This window comes from Capsicum annuum, chromosome 9 (genome assembly GCF_002878395.1).
Source record: "Capsicum annuum cultivar UCD-10X-F1 chromosome 9, UCD10Xv1.1, whole genome shotgun sequence".
In the NCBI taxonomy this organism is placed as follows: Eukaryota; Viridiplantae; Streptophyta; class Magnoliopsida; order Solanales; family Solanaceae; genus Capsicum; species Capsicum annuum.
This window is the reverse complement of record NC_061119.1, coordinates 47,086,150-47,105,818: the sequence shown is the minus strand read 5'-3', so window position 1 is coordinate 47,105,818 and position 19,669 is coordinate 47,086,150.

Here is a 19,669-nt window from a genome sequence, read left to right as displayed (position 1 = left end):
GTACAAATCCATGTGAGATGTGCATGGAGAAAGGTCAGGTCGAGTAGGAATTAAAGTTGTTCGCGTATTGGGTTGACAGGATTTGGGTTGAGGAGAGGTCGGGTATAAGGTCGGGTTTTGGGGTCGTTTGGAGCTGATTATCGTGTTTCTCAGATATTGGTGTTGTTGTGAGAAAGAGGGGAAAATTAGGGGTGGGCTAGACCGGGTCATATTTTGTCTTGGGCTTGTTGGGTTAACTCTGGTGGGCTACTGATGAAATTGTTGTTAAATGGGGTTGGTGGCATTAGAGAAGAAGGCATGAGTTACTGTTATATTTATTTTGGGCTTGGGAAATTATTTGGGTTAAATGGTAGATTTAGGAAATAACCCCAATTAAATTATGATATGGATAGTTTAGGCTTTTTGGCTATTAATTAAATAGCCAAAAGAAAGAGACTTTAGGCAATTTCATTTAAAATTTAGCCTAATTAAACTCAATCGACCAATTACATTTAAATTATGGCCAAATTAATTTCAATTAAGGTCCAAATTTAAATAGATTGACTAAATTCAATTGAAATTAGATACGAATTAATTCCTTGTTCAATCACGAGCTTCTTGGTTTAATAAAACCAAACAAGTATTTCTCCAAATAGATTATTTGTATGAATAAATTATATTTAAATCAAGATTTAATTATTTAAATTTATTTTCCAAATAATCCTTAATTTAGAGTCCAATTTTGATGAAAATGTTCATTTAAATGACATCATTTATACAATCTCGTATATGCAAACACGAAAATATATAATTATCACTTAAATGACAAATTTAGCCCAAATACCTATTTTAAAATGTATTTATTTGGAAAAAATAATTGTTGTAATTTTATTTGAAAATCGAAGAAACGAAAAATTAAATTAGATTGCGGAGGGCAAAAATTATGTGTCAACAACTGCCCCCTCCCTTTGGGTAGGGTGGATGCAAGTAACCCTAGGTAAAGGGAGGTTGACGTTCCTAATTTTTGTCCGACCACAAATTCGTATCTAAAAGAGGTTGGTTTTCCGCATGAGTTTATCGAGTTATGGCCGAACCTCGTTATCAGGTTTCCTACATATCTCAGGTATCATGAGAATTCAGGCCACTTGTAGTTCATAAAGCTTGATTTAAAGCATGATTTTCAAGAAAATTCACGAACTATCACGGTTTTAGAATTTTTGGTTAAACCAAGAAGCTGGGGGGTAAAGGGATTTGGGGGAGAAGGTTGGAATGCAGTTGAGTTTTCTTCATAGATACCATCCAACATATCCCCAAGATTTCAGGGAATCAGATTGCTTGTAGTTCGACTCAATCGGTAGAAAAGATAGTCTTTTATTTCAGACGATCTTTGGCTCAGGATGAGTGACAAGTTGATCGAGTTGAAGAAAAGAGGATTGTAACCTCTTAACCATGAATATGGAGCTCTTCACATCCATAGCTAAGAATTTACCTGGGCATAATTTCCAGAACTCTAGGAGTCCTATCACTCAATTTTGGAAGAAAGAAGGTTACCCTCGACATGAGTTAAGAAATATCCTGGAGTTGAAGCGGAGACTTAGAATATCCCAAAATACCCACATGCCTTCTAATAGGGGTATGGTTGGATGGTGTTGGCGATCATCCTTTAGCTCGCGTCCAAAGAGTTTGACGTTCCTCTCTAGACTATGTCCCGTTTTGCTGCTAAGAAAGAGTTCCACGTTGTGCTGCGTCCTTTTTGGAGTCGTCCACACCTGTGGGTTTGATTTGAGATTTTCATCCTCTCGGATTCTTTTGAAAATATCTCAAACCAAATTGTTAGTGCTAAACACAATTCACGAAAGAGGCATATAATTTTTAACCAAATCTCTACGTGAGTTGTTGTCTAAGAAGCGAAGTCATCTTTCTATGTACCTATTTGGAATGAAATAACTAGCAACGACAAACACAATAACCATCTTGGTTGTTGTATAATTATGACATTTGTCGGTTGAATATGTCTTCAAAGTGGGGTGGTCCTTTTGGACACCGAGGACACTTTATGCAGAACATTCCCTGCAACCGTGTAATATTGTGCTGGTGTGGCGACTCTTTTGGTTACCTATATCACTTGTTGTATGTGGAATGATAACCTCTCTGGTTATAGACGATGATTGATTTATAAATTTTTCTTAAATTGTCAGTCTTTGGATAATCTTGTGCATTATTTGATGTTGGATATGAGGCGACTTATAGATATCCTTTGAATTTCTAACTTTTAGGTAATCCTGCACATTATCCAACTTTGGATAAGAGATGGCTTACAGATATCCCTCCAATCGCTAGCTTTTAGGGGCTCCTGCACATCATCCGACCTTGGATATAATATGACTTATAGATAATCTCTCAAATTGTTAGTCTTTGGGTAATCCTACACATAATTGATCTTGGATATGATGCGCCTTATAGAGAACCCTTGGACATATCAATTTGATAATCTTGCATATTCTCCGGTAAGGATTTAGTTGCGACTTATGGATAACCTTTGAACTATCAATTTTTGCGCGATCTTGCACACTATCTAGTTAGGATGTTGTTGTCGCTTACGGATGACCTACAGGCTATCAACTCATAGGTGATCTTGCACACTATTCTATTTCAAATAATATGACTTATAGATGACCCTCAAATTGTCAATTTCTAGGAAATCATATATATCATTCATCCTTAAATAGCGACTTAAAGGCGTCCCTTCAAATTGTATGCTCTCGATGCATTCAGATGATGATTCATAAAATGATGAGATATCCTTGACACCAGCGTTTTTGTCTAGCGTGTCAACAGACATAAAATAATGATGATATATTTGACGCCAGCGTTGTATCTAGCGCTTCAACAGATATTGAATGATGATGATATCCTCGACACCAGCATTGTGTCTTATATGTCAATAGATATATTGAATGTTGATGATACCCTCGATGCCAGCATTGCGTCTAGTGTGTCAACAGATATTGAATAATGATGATATCCTCGATGCCAGTATTTTATGTCTTACGTGTCAACAGATATAAAATGGCCCTCTCGACAAATAATATGAATGGCCCTCTTGGCAATAATTTGAAATGGCCCTCTTGGAAATGATATGCAATGGTCCTCTTGGCAATGATATGCAATGACCCTTGCGGTAATGATATTTGATGGCCTTTGCGGCAATGATATTCAATGGCCCTTGCGGCAATGATATGCAATGGTCCTTTCGGTAATGATATGTAATGGCCCTTGCGGCAATGATACGCAATGGCCCTTGCGGCAATGATATGAATGACCCTCTTGGAAATTTGAAAGCAATTTCACCTGAGTTTGTTTGTCTGCGTCTTGCTTTCTACATGTACCTATACTCAAGGTAGATGATTAGTAGACATAAAGTCGCTTTTGCTAGCGACTATATTTTTTAGAAAAATTCTAAATACAATATTTGTAAAGAAGACAGGACACTTTTGTTTATCCTCCATGATCTCAATAAATGAGATGGATAATTCAAAAGGTCCTCAATAAATGGGTATTAAACCCATTTTTAGGGCTACCTAAAAATACAGTTCTTAAGCATTAGTGCTCTGGTGTGGCTCCCAATTTGCTCGGGGATTTTTTAACGAGACTCTCATTTTTGTGTATTGGTCCCTGCATCCACAGAAAAATGATTAGTTTGAGTGAAACTACTCCGTGTTGACTTTTTTCGATTCTCCATTTGCTCTACCCCATCTTTTGGGTGCTCTGTCATGTTGGGACTTTCACCCTTGACTCCCCGTCCTAATTGATGTCTAGGCAATCATTAAGTAAAAGATTTATTTAGATTTTTTAAAGTAGTCTTAATTTTTTAGAAAATAGTTTCGAAAACTCCTGAAAAACTTTAGAAAATCTCTGCTAGTTATGTCATGTGGTAGCTCAACGACCATCTTTCTCTTGATTTTGACAATGTTCGAAGTTTGGCGGAGGATTTCTAGGGATTCAACATTGTCGAGGCTCTCTACCAGAAGTTTTATCAAAGATAGAGATTCAGTCTTCCTAGGCTTTATCACAGGTGGTGATTCTCAAATCTCAACTTCGACCTCTAATGCTGGGGAATTTGAAATATATTTCAATCTTTGATTGAAATTTTAAGGCCTCCTTCAAAATTTCTTCCCCAGTTTTAGTCTAAGACCTCTTTGTTGGATGTTGATCTTCTTTTGTGAATTTTTTAGATTCCTTCTAAAAAATTCTGCCCCAATTTTCATTTCCTGAGGTTATATGACCGAGCCGTTGGGGCGCCTATGTATCCTGTTAAAGCAGGAATCGGGTCAAACGTAGTTCAAGATAAAGGGAAACGATAAATTATCCTAAGGGGTTGACCGAAGCCGATATAGGCCACCTACGTATCCCTTTATTGGGAATTCAGGACAAACTAGTTCATACATAAAAGGAAAGGATACATTTTCCTAAGGGATTGATCGAAGCCGATATAGGCCGCCTACGTATCCCTCTTTGGGAATTCAGGTCAAGCATAGTTCGTACATAAAGGAAAAGGATTCTAGGCAATTACACATCATAAAATTGATACTATTATAAAGGAGAATACAAATAAGCCAAGAAACAAAAACTATAACATCTTTCAAGCACAATATCTCTTTACCGCATCAGAATTAATTAGTTTGGTCTACTCTTGACCATCCATCTCAGGTAGGATTATGGCTCCTCCAGGTTGTGCTTCTTTTGATTTTCACATTTCTCTGTATCTACTACTAATTGCTCCTCATCATCTTTTTTTGTTCATCATTATTTCCTTCGCTCTGCTCGTCTAACCTTTGACATGACATGACATTGACAGGTTTTTGAATTATTGTTACCAAAATAAGCCATGCTAGATAATCATATTTAAAAAATAACTTCTTAAATAAAAGGAGGCCTTTTGGAAAATAAATGAAAACTATGGCTTAGGACCTACACAAATGTGGGCCCATGCCTTTTTGAGAGTTGTGAAACATGAAACAAGAATTTGAGACATAAAAGAGTGGATCACGGGGCCTCCTCCGGATCATCACTAATTTTAAAAACTATTGGTAATTTCCCTTTCATCTACCGTGATGGGTGACGAATTAGGAGCGGAGTGGAAGTCCAATTTTGTAAAACTTCTCCTGGTGCAACCTTCTTCATCCCACCGAACTTTGGGAAATTATCTGGTAGAGCATTGGTTCCTTTGAAGAGATCTCCTATCCCATCCCCAAGACCATCATCATTTGATATCTCATGTACGGGAAATGACTGGTACAAGAGCGGCAAGGGCCTAAACAGACTCTCCTTTGAATTATCTTCGATCTCATCTTCCTTTCTTGGTTGGTACTCTATTCCATGCTTAAAAGATTTTTCTTGGACCATAACAGGCTTGATAATTCTTTCCAAATCCTTACTTAAGGCGGCCACAACTTTCTCTATCTTCTCCACCTCTTTTGTTCCTTTGAGTTCTTCTGAATCTACCTTAGTGATGGCCTTGCTAGACGTTCATTCACCCTCTATTTCAATTATGTTAACTGTAGGTCCCCCATGGTTAGGCAATGGATTACTGTTAATATTTGGTGTTGGCGACTGAAGCGTGATGACCTTCTGATAGATCAAATCTTGGATCTTATGTTTCAAGTTAATACAATCCTCGGTACTGTGCCCCGCTGCTCCTGAATGATAGGCACAATTTTGATCGGGATGATAAAATCAGGAGTTGGGATTGATAGGCTTTGGCTGGATCTGTTACAAATAACCAGCTTTCATCAATCTTCAGAAGAGATGGGTACGACTTTCAGCTAGCGGCGTGAAGTTTTGAGGAGGTTTCTTTTCGAAGTTTGGACGTGGAGGGTTATAATGGTTCTGATTTACAAGAAGAGGTACTTGATGATAATTTGGAGATGTTTGGATATTTATTTGGTTATTTGGAAAAGTATCTTGAGTATGAAGCTGATAATTCGGCTGTGGAACTTGGTACTGGGATAAAATATTTGGAATTAGAGCTTGATATTGGGGATGGGAATAGAATACAGGCTGAAAATTAGGTGACGGTGGTGAGGAAAGAATATTCCTAGGCTTGAATTTCCTCTTTGATTTATCAACAAAATCAGTAGAGACCGCAGTCACATCCTCTCTTTTCTTCTTTGAGAATGCAGAAGATTCAGATGATGTTGGGGTTTTGGTAATTTTTCCTGTTCGTATGCCTTCCTGTAACGATTCCCCAATCTTTACTAAGTCTGCTAAAGTTGCTCGGACCATGGACACAAAACTGGTATAATATTCTTCTTCCTATGCGTGAGAGAAAACTGATACCATTTCTTCCTCAGACATGGGAGGTTGTACTTTAGCAGCCTCTTTTCTCTAACAAAAGGTGTAGTCTTGAAAACACTCATTATTCTTCTATTTGATCCGATCTAGTGAGTATCGGTCAGGGACCATCTCAATGTTAAATGCGAACCTATCAAGGAAACCCTTGGCATATGCTTTCCAACCAGTCCATCTTTATAGTTCCTGAGACATGAACCACTCTAAGGCTTCACCACTTAAACTTCGGCTGAACAAATACATCAATAACGCCTCGTTTTTCCCTACCCCCACCATTTGATCACAATACCTTCTCAGATGGGCCATTGGATTTTCGATGCCATCGAACACTTCAAATTTAGGGACCTTATACCCTTCTGGTAGATCTATTCCAGGGTGAACACATAAATCATAATACCCTAAACCGTCGTGGTCCCTCACTCCATGGGATTCTTTAATCCTCATGATCTCTTCATTCATAGCTAGCAACTTTATTTCATGATCGGTTCTCCACTCTTTCTCCTTCTCCTTGTAATGGTCCATCTCAAGATTAGGAAAAGGATTATAGATATCAGAGAATATAATGGCATGGAGAGGATTTGAAAGAGAGTCTTGATTTTGCGGATGAAACAAAGCGGGTTGGTAGGTGAGGCGGATGTTATGAAAATTAGAAAGGTTTTGTGGAATTTGAGAGTGGTTTGGCAGAATCTGAAAAGGATTTTACAGATTTGGAAATGAATTTAGGGGATTCGAAGGTAGGTTTGACGTATTTTGTGGGTTTGAGAGTGAATCTTGTGGATTTAGGAATGCATTTTGTTGATTTGAAAATGTGTTTTGAGGATTTGGGAATGAATTCAGAGATGGATTCTGTGGGGTCAGAGATGGATTTTGTGAATGTAGGCATCTGGGTTATTTTCACGATTGGTGTTTTGGACAAGTGGAGAAGTGGGAGATGGACGATATGTTATTTGGCTGATTCCCAAGAATAGGTATACTGAGGGGAGAAATTTGGAGTGGAGTCCCATGTACTCCTGGAGTGGGGGCATTGACAGTGATGGCTAGGTTAGCCAAATCTCGAGTGCGATTTATTTCCTCCTGAAGCATTTCTAACTTTCTTGCAAGTTCCGTAATCATCTTATTCTGTTTCGCTATTACATTGTCCCTGATGGTCAATGTGTTTTCTTCATCATTTCCAGCCATTATTGAATGATGGTCAGGGGATGGGATGTTATGCACATTTGACCGGGTGAAGTAGGGATGTTCTGCCAACTTATATCAACACGGAGTAGTTTGTATTATCTGTTAAGTAAAACAACTCAAAGGCAGATGTGTTAGTTTCCGTATGTGATAAGTAATGCAAAATACTTGACAAGAAATAACCACGTAGAATTGTTTGAGTCATAGCCAAATTCATCCATAGAAGCACAATGGATAAACTTGCCTTTGATCCACACATAAGCACATAAGACAATTATATCATACAAAACATTATGATAATGTGTATCCTAATTGGGGTGACCCTTTTTTGAGCCAAAGGTTCAGGCCTAACGATTTTTGAAGAAAATATATGCTTCCCTACAGTCAATCCATTATCCCCCAACTTATATAGACACGAAAAGGGCATAAATGCTTACAAACGATAACAAAAGAAGGATACAATCTTTAGGAAAAAAGGAAAATAACATGAAAGAAGATAAGCTCCCACGCAGGGGATAGAAAATACCAATTCCTGAGTGTTTCTTCTATCAGCCTTTGCCTTCTCAGCTTCGTCCATTTCTTATATTAGTGACGTCTGTAAACTGTGCCTTAGATTCAACCTCCCAAATCGATCAATTTCTTGCTTAACTTACTTCAATTCTTCTTACAAAAGTAAGCAAATCAAGCTTTTCCCGATCCCCAAAGGATAATGGATTGAATTTAGAGAAGCATGTATTTTTTTCAACACATAAATATGATTCGTCTGTAATTGACTCGGGGTCAATAGATGCAGGGTAGGTTTTCTAATGGACCCAATACCCCGCTTGGGTATTGGGTCGTCCTAGGATCATGCCTAAAACAGAGTTTTGGTTTCGTTCTATACTCGGTGTCTAGAGTGGGTTTGAACACTGGTTCTCAAGCGGACAACTTGAGTTTGAAAATAAGAACATCTTCAGATGACTCGCGTGCTAATAAGCCGTTGTATTTCCAACATATTTTGGAATTAAACAACAAAGGCCGGGACATCCACGAAACCCCAAAATAGTTTTAATAATACAGGAATATGCCATGAGATGCGATAGTTAATATTTACAGAATCAAAACATATAAACACATAAACAGTTAATCAAAAGATGAAATCAAACATTTGGTTAGAACCTAGTTTTCAAAATCTCTAGCAGAGTCGCCATTTCTATTTTGCGGAGAAATTTTAACTTTTGAAAGAGAGTCGCCACTTAATTTTGAAAAAAAATTAAGCACATATCAACGAGTCACGTATTTCAAAACATGTTCACTTCCTCGATGAAAACATCTGCGATAACAATATGAATAATAGACCTAAACGAAAATAAAGTTTTTAAGCAAACCCCAACAACAAGAGGTGAACATTGATTCAACATGCGACATAATGATTCATAACACATACAAATCCTATGGCCTTCAAGGCCTCTACAACCAACAAGTCTCAGCCTCATTCACGATTAACATTACACAGATAATTGATTCTATAGAGAAAAAGGGATGAAGCAAAAAATAATAAAATTAAAAGGACGAGTATGTGTTTACCTCCTTCAGGGCAGTAAAATGAGACTTGAGCTATTTCCAGATTCGTCACCACCGAAAAAGTATCACCGTCGTCAACTCGAAGCTTCGATTAGATGATGAGTTCATGAAAAGGAGGAAATTCTTTACTAACAGAGGTTCATTTGTTCTCTAAAGGTTCTTCTCCCTTTTTCTCCCTCAAAAATTTTCTCTCCCTCTTCCTTTTTGGACCAAAAATTTCCAACCCTTCAAATTTCCAAACCCCAGAATTTCGAAACCTTCTTCTTGAACCCTAAAAATTTTGAACCCTAATTCTCCAACCTTAGAATTTTGAAAATCCTCCTCAGTTGGGATTTTTCCGAACCTAAGTTTTGAATCCAGAAATTTTCAACCCAAGAATTTCTAACCTAAGAAATTCCCCTAAAGTTTCAAATCGAGCCCGGGAAGAAGGGAAAAAGAAACCCTAAAATTTTTTTTCCTAATTCTCAAACCCTAATTTTTACTCTAGAATCTCCGCCAATTTCCTAAAACGGGATCCCCCCTCTTGCTTCTAAAACTCTCCTTTTATAGAGAGTCAACTAGGGTTTATTTATGGGGGTAAATTAGGGATTTTCCAGAATAGAAAATTTTGAAATTCGAAATTTCAAACCTCCCCTGCTTCGATTTTAATCCATAACGCATCCATTTGTTGGATTCTTTGAAGAAATATGAAAATTGTGGACCAATAAGATTTGGGGAAAACAAATTAACCCCAAGAACCAATGAGATTCATCCAAATATGTACGAAATTGTACAATTACACCCAAAAATTGCGGAATCAAAACGTTGGGGGGGGGGGGGGAACTTATCCGATTCTAGAAACTTCTCAAGCTTTCTTTGTACGAATCCATGCGAGACGCGCATGGAGAAAGGTCGAGTTGGATAGGAATTGAAGTTGTTCGCGTATTGGGTTGACAGGATTTGGGTTGAGGAGTGGTCGGGTATAATGTCGGGTTTTGGGGTCGTTTGGAGCTGGTTATCGTGCTTCTTAGATGTTGGTGTTGTTGTGAGAAAGAGGGGAAGATTAGAGGTAGGTTAGACCGGGTCATATTTTATCTTGGGCCTATTGGGTTGTCTCTGGTGGGCTGCTGATGAAATTGTGGTTAAATTGGGTTGGTGGCATTAGAGAAGAAAGCATGAGTTGCTGTTATATTTATTTTTGGCTTGGGAAATCATTTGGGTTAAATGGTAGATTTAGGAAATAACCCCAATTAAATTATGATATGGATAGGTTAGGCTTTTTGGCTATTTATTAAATAGCTAAAAGAAAGAGACTTTACATTTCATTTAAAATTTAGCCTAATTAAACTCAATCGACCAATTACATTGAAATTATGGCCGAATTAATTTCAATTAAGGTCCAAATTTAAATAGATTGACTAAATTCAATTGAAATTAGATACGAATTAATCCCTTGTTCAATCACGAGCTTCTTGGTTTAATAAAACCAAACAAGTATTTCTCCAAATAGATTATTTGTAAGAATAAATTATATTTAAATCAAGATTTAATTATTTAAATTTATTTTCCAAATAATCCTTAATTTAGAGTCCAATTTTGATGAAAATATTCATTTAAATGACATCATTTATACAATCTCGTATATGCAAATACGAAAATATATAATTATCACTTAAATGACAAATTTAGCCCAAATACCTATTTTAAAATGCATTTATTTGGAAAAAATAATTGTTGTAATTTTATTTGAAAATCGAAGAAACTCAAAATTAAATTAGATTGCGGAGGGCAAAAATTAGGTGTCAACATATATGTTTTATAAATTAGTATATATCTTGTTATATAGTGTGTGTATATATTGTAGTATATATATCTAGTAGTATATATTTTATTTAAAGTAGTACATATATTGAGTGGTACGTATATATGTGTATATATAGAATATAGACTCTAAAGTAGTATATATTTAACGTATACATGTGTATATATTTTATAAATTAGTATATAACTATACATAGTGTGTGTATATATTGTAGTATATATCTTGTAGTATATGTTTTATTTAAAGTAGTACATATATTGGATGGTACGTATATATGTGTATATATAGAGTATAGACTCTAAATTAGTATATATTTAACGTATACATGTGTATATGTTTTATAAATTAGTATATAACTATACATGTAGTGTGTATATATTGAAGTATATACAAATTAGTATATATCTTGTAGTATATATTTTATTTAAAGTAGTACATATATTGAATGATACGTATATATGTGTATATATAGAATATAGACTCTAAAATAGTATATATTTAAGGTATACATGTGTATATGTTTTATAAATTAATATATAACTATATATATAGTGTGTGTATATATTGTAGTATATATAAATTAGTATATATCGTGTAGTATATGTTTTATTTAAAGTAGTACATACATTGAATAGTACGTATATATGTGTATATATAGAATATAGACTCTAAAAGAGTATATATTTAACGTATACATGTATATATATTTTATAAATTAGTATATAACTATATATATAGTGTGTGTGTGTGTATTGTAGTATATATAAATTAGTACATATCTAGTAGTATATATTTTATTTAAAGTAGTACATATATTGAATGGTACATATATATGTGTATATATTGAATATAGACTCTAAAGTTGTATATATTTAACGTATACATGTGTATATGTTTTATAAATTAGTATATATTTTGTTATATAGTGTGTGTGTATATATTGTAGTATATATAAATTAGTATATATCTTTTAGTATATGTTTTATTTAAAGTAGTACATATATTGAATGGTACGTATATAAGTGTATATATAGAATATAGAATCTAAAGTAGTAAATAGTTAACGTATACATGTGTATATGTTTTATTAATTAGTATATATCTTGTAGTATATGTTTTATTTAAAGTAGTACATATATTGAATGGTGCGCATATATGTGTACATATTTTCTATAGATTCTAAAGTAGTATATATTTAAGGTATACATGTGTATATGTTTTATAAATTAGTATATATATTGTAGTATATATCTTGTAATATATTTTTTATTTAAAGTAGTATATACATTTAACTAATGTATAGTCGTATACATGATTACATGTGTAATTGTGTATATGTGTATATATTTTTAAAATTTTAATGTAGTATGTACTAAATATGTAGTGTATATATATTGTGTGTATATTGTTTAACATATTTAAAATGTATATAGGTGGGTATATATAGTGCATATTAGAGAAAATATTTTAATTTTTTTAAGTTTTGATCGGATTTTTGACTGGGTTTGACCTGATTTACACCGGTTGGATTGGGTTAGGTTTATTGGGCCAGTCCCGGGTTGTTTCTAAAAATATTATTGTTGGATCCGGAATCGAACCAGCCCGTTAAACCTAGCCCGGATCCGGACCAGCCCATAACTCGGTTGAAAGTAACGGACCAGTTTCGGATATACTCGGTCCGACCCAGTTAACAAGCTTACCTTAGGTCATTGTATCTGAAAGATATAATTACACAAACTATATATTATAACTAGATGATTATTGCCCGTACATAGAACGGGCCCAACACGATAAATTAATTTCAACAAAGTCTTGCTGAAAATATTTTATGAAAAAAAATCTATTGACACCCTACTTCAAATTTAGAGCATTAGGTATACTACTTTATGAATTTATTGGAAAAAAAAAAAGAAATAAGGGTGAACATAACTACTACATGATTTCATTTGTAAGAGCCCTCTAAAAATTTTATTTGATTCACAATGTGTACATTTCCATTCTACCTAGATTTAAAAAAAATAAAAAAATTGACGAAAGTAGAGCAACGATAAAAAATTATGGTCATTGGTGTATTGCAACGTTAGACCTAGCTGATTGTCTTTTCTGTACACCTTCATAATTTGAATTTGGCCTTCCATTCAAGATCATATTATCTTTTAGCATAAGTGAATTCACTGATGAAGGAGAAGTGACTTTATTATTGAATATTTGTTTCAACAGTTGCAAATTAGTCTCTACGGAAAAGGTACTTTCCATGTTGTACATACCATGAGACAACAATGAAATAAAAAAGAAAGAAGCTTCTACAACAATATATATTTACAATAAATAGAGATAGAAGAGAGAGAGAGTCAATTAACTTTTTACAATGTGTCACATATTAGCTTAAGTTAATGAAAAGGTACAAATAGAGCAACTTACTGGAGCTTTATTTTACTGGGATTAATAATCAATATCAATCCAAGCCACAACTATGACCAAATTGCACTTATCTGATTGTGTAATTTCACTTATAAAAAGCTCAGAATTTCACAATTAGATACGAGGTTTCATTTGAAATGAGTGCATAATCTGAAACATTAATATACTCCATTGGTATTCATCTCATTCTGTGGTGGATTCATGATTTTCATTAAGGGGGTTCCTAAAGTAACAATATAGTGCATTGATTTTGAACTTGAAAGCTCTTGGTGAATTTGAACCCCCTAAACCACTAAGCCAATATCTAATCTTGTGTTCATGAGAGTCAAAATCAACATATATCAAATATACATACGATGTGAGAAGATAAAAGAAAACAAATTTACCAATTTAAATATATAAATTGTAGTAGGAAATTATCAATCTGCGACACAGATGGAGCATCAAAATTGAAGAGTCCACACAACTTAAATTCTCAATTAGTAATCACTGAAAAAAAGGAAAAAACTCAATCAACATTTTCTTTTTCCTATAACTCATAAATTAGTCAAAGCAATGCAACTCCATTAAGAGGAAGAGCACTCAATAGATCATTATTCTCAATGATAGTATATATTTAATTTTAGAAAAATCAAGCAGAAGAAGATACAGGAAGTGCAAGTTAGAAGAATTAACTTATTATCTAGTTATTCAAACGTGACACCATAATCAGATAGTTATTATAGAAAATGTCATCGTGCCCAAAAAAACATAAGCACAATTTAAAAAAAGAGACTAATATGCACATACAAAAAAAATTAAAGGGAACTAACCATCAAAGAATTGGGAATAAAGCAAGACGTTGAGGTTCACAATAAGTCAATACAAAGTATTGCACAATGAACCTAGTATTTTGATTTGCCTCTATGAAATTTATTATCTAGGTTTTCACCCTCCTTGAGTTCCTCTTCTAGATAATCAACCTTAACACACTTGCCTTCTTTGTCAGAATTTGTTTGGATGGACTTATAGTTTATGATTTATAATGTGGAATTTCTAACTTATGCCTTTTTGACTTTAAAAAATGTGCTTAAAAGATTTTTTTCTTAAGTTCTTGAAAGTTATTTTGACTTAAAAAGCTTCTATTATTGGGGTCTTCTTTCGTTGCAAGAACAAATACTTGTCAAATAAAATAATTAAGAGGATTAAACTAAAATTGAGTATTTTTTTTCAAGAACAAAACTTTTCCAATAGTTTGAGCTCCCAAATAATTTTACTTTGGATAAATTAATCATATAAAACTATAGAAATAAATTGTGACCGAAATAAAAAAAATTATAATAAAAAGTGTGAAATGAATAGCGAGCTAACCAAGGAAAGTGCACATACTGTATATTTTTTCTGAAAGATTTCTTGATGACAGTTACCCAAGGACCAAAAAAAAAATATGTCGGCCATGACTTGGAGAGATTTAAGCAAAAAATGAAAGAAAAAACATTCCTAAAATTGAAACACCCGACATAAAAGATGAAGAGAACTGAATTTTATAAAACATCGCAGTGAAAGTTAGGCAAAAATTGAAATAAAAGATTTATTTGAAATTGAAAAGACTTGGAACAATCTTTAATTGAGAAAAGATTTAGTAGAAATGAAGACTTGAAGGAGTGATGTTTCTCATTCTTGGAACTTAACAGATGAATGAATTGATCCTTCCAGAATGATAAGGATGAGATGTCATGTAGACTGAGCTATGTGAAATTACATTTTTAGCCTTGGTCATCCTCCTAGCTGCTTTTCTATATAGTAGAAAAAAATGAAGTTATCAAAAAAATAATAATTTATTGAAAGATTTCTTAATTATATATTCATGCAGAGTAAATCATCTTGTACCCCCTTAACTATGATCAAATTTACTACGACACATTTCAACTTCACGGAGTCCTATTACCGCCTGAACTAAATTTTAGCGTATTTTTGTCAATCTTTTTAGCTGATGTAACACCTTTTGTCAACTATTTTACTGAGGTAGCACCTTTGATGTGGTCCTCATTCTATGTAACAAAGGTGCCACGTCAGCACAAAAAGGTGATCAAAATATGCTAAAATTGAGTTTTTTTAGGGGGGGGAGAGAGGATAATAGATTTCTTGTACCGTTGGAGGGGGTTGTACTGGATGCTTATCTCATTTATGTATAATGTAACATTGAATTTGTAGTGAATCAGAAAAAGTATCAAACTAAGTTTGATCATAGATGAAGAAGCTCCTACATATACAAAATAACCATATATTTTTGAAAAATTTATTTGGTATTATTTTCAAGTAGTGTATTAAAGAGGGAGGTATACAATTTGAGAGTATTTTAATATTTTATTTTTAAAAAAAATTATAATCTTTTTGATTGAATAATTTTCAACTAAATGCAACAATTGAAATTTAAAACTTGTTAAAATGATATTAGTTTGAAATAGTATAATCAACATTAAATTGTAGATTATCTTAAAAATTTTATTTTGGATTATATGGCTAAGGTGAGAAGTAAGAAGTGAGAAGTAGTATATTTCAAAGTAGAAAGAAAAGATTTAACGAAAACTGAGGCCCACAAAAACAGATAGATTTTGGATAATGAATTTATATTGTGAAATTGCTATAATACCCTTAGTCGTCCTCCAACTCACTCTTCTGTATAACTAGATAATGAAGTGTCTTTTTTACGGGTCCAATGTTACAGTTTTAAATATAGTTATTGATATTTAATTAATTTATTCAGGAAATTAAATAAATATGTTTAAATAAAAATACAAGCACAACCCAAATAGAACAAATAAAAAAGAATGAATGGAGTATTATATATCTTATTTTTAAGATTACAAATCTCAATTTTTATGAAATCTTACATGTAAATATATTTATATAATATGATTAAAAAAAATTACTTTGACCATTTAATTTATTTCAATCTTTTTAAAAAAATTTATCTTTAAATATTTGTTTTGCGAGTTGGCATGCACATCAATTGTGATTGCACCTATAATCCATAAGTGAATACAAAAATTGTGCATTCGAGTTACGTATGTAATTTTTTCAGTTTTGGTAGAACATTTATAGACTGATTTAATGATATTTTTTTTTAAATTATTAGATAATGAAAAAAATATCTTTAAATAGGTTAACAACTTTAAATTTTAACCCACTAAGTTCACGCATGATAGTATTTTTGGGTAAAAAATTAAAATACTAAAATCTTGGAGTATTGTAAATTTTGACGAAGTCAGAATTTTCACTTAGGAAGTTTAAAATTTAAGAAAATAAATATATGAAGAAAATTATTTTAACATTTACCTCATAAAAATAAGAAAATAATTTTAGTTCTATATAAACAATCTAATATTTCATGAAAGGAGATTCAGATTATAAATTTAAATTTATTAAAAATATTATTTCGTAAATAATGTGGTTGAATAAGTTGGGACGTGGAAGTAAAAATGTTGTTAGCCACATAATGAGTCCACTTAGCAAATTTAGACATATAAGCTAGGAAAGAAAAAGAAAAAAATTCATAAATAGTAATTATAGAGCATTAATTGTAACTTTTTTAGCAACAGTTTCAAAATTATAAAAAATAGCAAAATGTATTTTGTATTTGGGTAAACTGTTGCTAGTTAAATACATATACAACAAAATATTATTTTCCTAATATAATGCTAATCAGTTTCAGTATAACATGGTAAAAAATGGCTCCCTAATTTATGGCACAATTAATTGATAGATTCCCTTACCTTTTAAATTTTTTTTTTTACATCACCGTTAAATAACAACAAATAATTCAAATTCAAATAACTTTTTCCATAAATAGAAACTAAAATCAAAACCCAAAATACATATTCAAATTAAAAAAGTACTTTTTAAACGTAATTTTTTTTCTCATCGACTAGCATTCTGAAGCACATTTAAAAAGAAAAATCGTGCAATTACAAGTATTGATCTTAAAACTTTATACTATTTGTGGTTTCAGTATAATTATATTCAGAAATTTACTGAAGAAATTGTACCAAATATGTGTAATTTTTGCGGAATACAAAAATTTGATATGGTATGTAAATTTTAAATTTTTTTGGATAAATTGTTGAAGAGTTTTTTTTACAATTTCAAATATGACATTTTTGTTATAAAGTTTGAAAGTTGAGAAGCAACTGTAAAATGTTAATCTGAATTTTCATTTTTTATAAGCTCGTTTCGATTAAATTATTTTTGTTTGAATTCGCTTTGGAGTTTTGTATTAGTGAATTTGTTGTTGTGTATACTACGAATTAGATATTTAATTTATTTTTTACTATTTCGTAGTTTTCTACAGATTGAAAATGGGAATCATTGCTGTTCTTGTTAAACATTCAGGAAGATGAAATTATGAGCAAGAATATGAAGAGTACATGAGTGATGCGATATTGTTGAGCGTAAACTCTACATATGACCAATTGTACACGGTACTTGCTTCTCATGTCGATGTTGATTTGAAATGCAAATGCATTGAAATTGAATATCAATTGACAGATAGTGCGGAGAAAATACGTATACGTAATGACATGGGTTTGAAGGTCTATATTATGCAGAAAAAAGAGTTGAAAAATTTGAGTAATTTGCCTTTATATGTGAGTGTTTCTGACAGGGATAGTTTCAGCAGAATTGTAAGTTCATCATTGTGTAATTCGAAAAGTCTAAAGATTTCTGTCAGTGCGAGTAACGTGGGAAATACAAGTACTCAAAAAGCGTTGATAGTTACTCCATCAGAAGAATGTTTGGATGTATTTGAAATGGATACAAGTAGAGTTATTATCTCCGACCTACATCACAAACATATTGAGGTTGATCAAGTTTATATCTCAAAAAGAGTATTAAAATCAGTTATGAAGGACTATTCAATTCATGAAAAGTTTCGAACACTATCTGTAAGATCGAGTAAAACCTGGTAAGTGTATTATGCGTTTAGTTATTTGTTTTTTTCAGATAGTTAATTGTATTTGAACAAATGTATTTTTTTTTTGCAGTTATACGTTGTTGTGCAGATCTGGTAATTGTGTTTTTTTATTTCGTACATCTGATATCGGTGAATCTGGAATGTTTAATGTCAGAGAATTTTTACCAGAACATACCTGTCCGATCAAAAATAATATTTATCCTAAATTACATGCTACTAGTAAGTTGATTAGTGGTATAGTCAAACCAAAATTTAAATGCCACAAACTGAAATATAGTCCATCTGAAATCAGAAGTGATATGAAGGAAGACATGGGTATGGATTTAACATATATTATGTGTTGGCGAGCCAACGAGCAAGCACTTGAAGAGTTAAGAGGGAAACCAGCAGCATCATACGGGAAACTTCCTGCATACATTCATAGTTAAACACTAGTTATCCCGGTTCACATATAAGAATGAAAAAAAATGAATACAATAAGTTTTTGTATATATTTATTGCACTAACTGCCTTCATTCAAGGATTCGCGCATTGCAGACCTATCATAGTTGTTGATGCAAGTCATCTAAGAGGACTGTATAATGGAATTTTTATAGCTGTATGTACCATGGATGGAGCTGGTAAGATATTTAATTATAAATATATTTAATTTCAAATATGTTTCCAACTGTATGTATTTAGAATATACATATATATATTGTTTATGTAATGAGATTTAGTTATTATTGTTGAAAGCAAATTGTATTTAAAATATACAAATGTAGAAGTTTTAGTTATCCTCTGGAAGTTTAGAATCTTTGCAGCTGTATGATGTAATATGAATTTTTTGAACATGCAGGACATATATTTCCTTTGGCCTATGGAGTTCTTGATTTTGAAAATGATGCTTCTTGGACTTGGTTCTTTGAAAATCTGAAGGAAGCATATGGTGAAAGAAGAGAAATGTGTGTAGTTTCTGATCGTAATGCAAGCATCATAAAAGCTGTAAGTGAGGCGTATAATGGTGTACCACATTATGCTTGTATGTGGCATTTATGGGGAAATATGAAAAAAGAACTTTAGAAAATCACATGATGCATTATCCGATGTCTTCTATACAATGGAAAAATCATATTCAAAGACTGAATTTCTCAGTTTAATAGAGAAAGTGGAGGCAGTTGATGTTAGAGTGAAGAATTACTTAAATTTGGCGGGATACGATAAGTGGTCTAGATCATATGCATCAATTCATAGGGGATGGACTTTGACATCAAACATTTCCGAATCAATTAATGCTGCACTAGTATCGGCTAGAGAACTACCTGTAGACATGTAATTTTATCCCTCCCCAAAAGCATTCTTACTATTTTACCCTCGTCTTAGTGCGTACCCTCACCCGTGTGATTATATCCCACAAAAGTACAAAAATAACCACCCTTACCAAATTT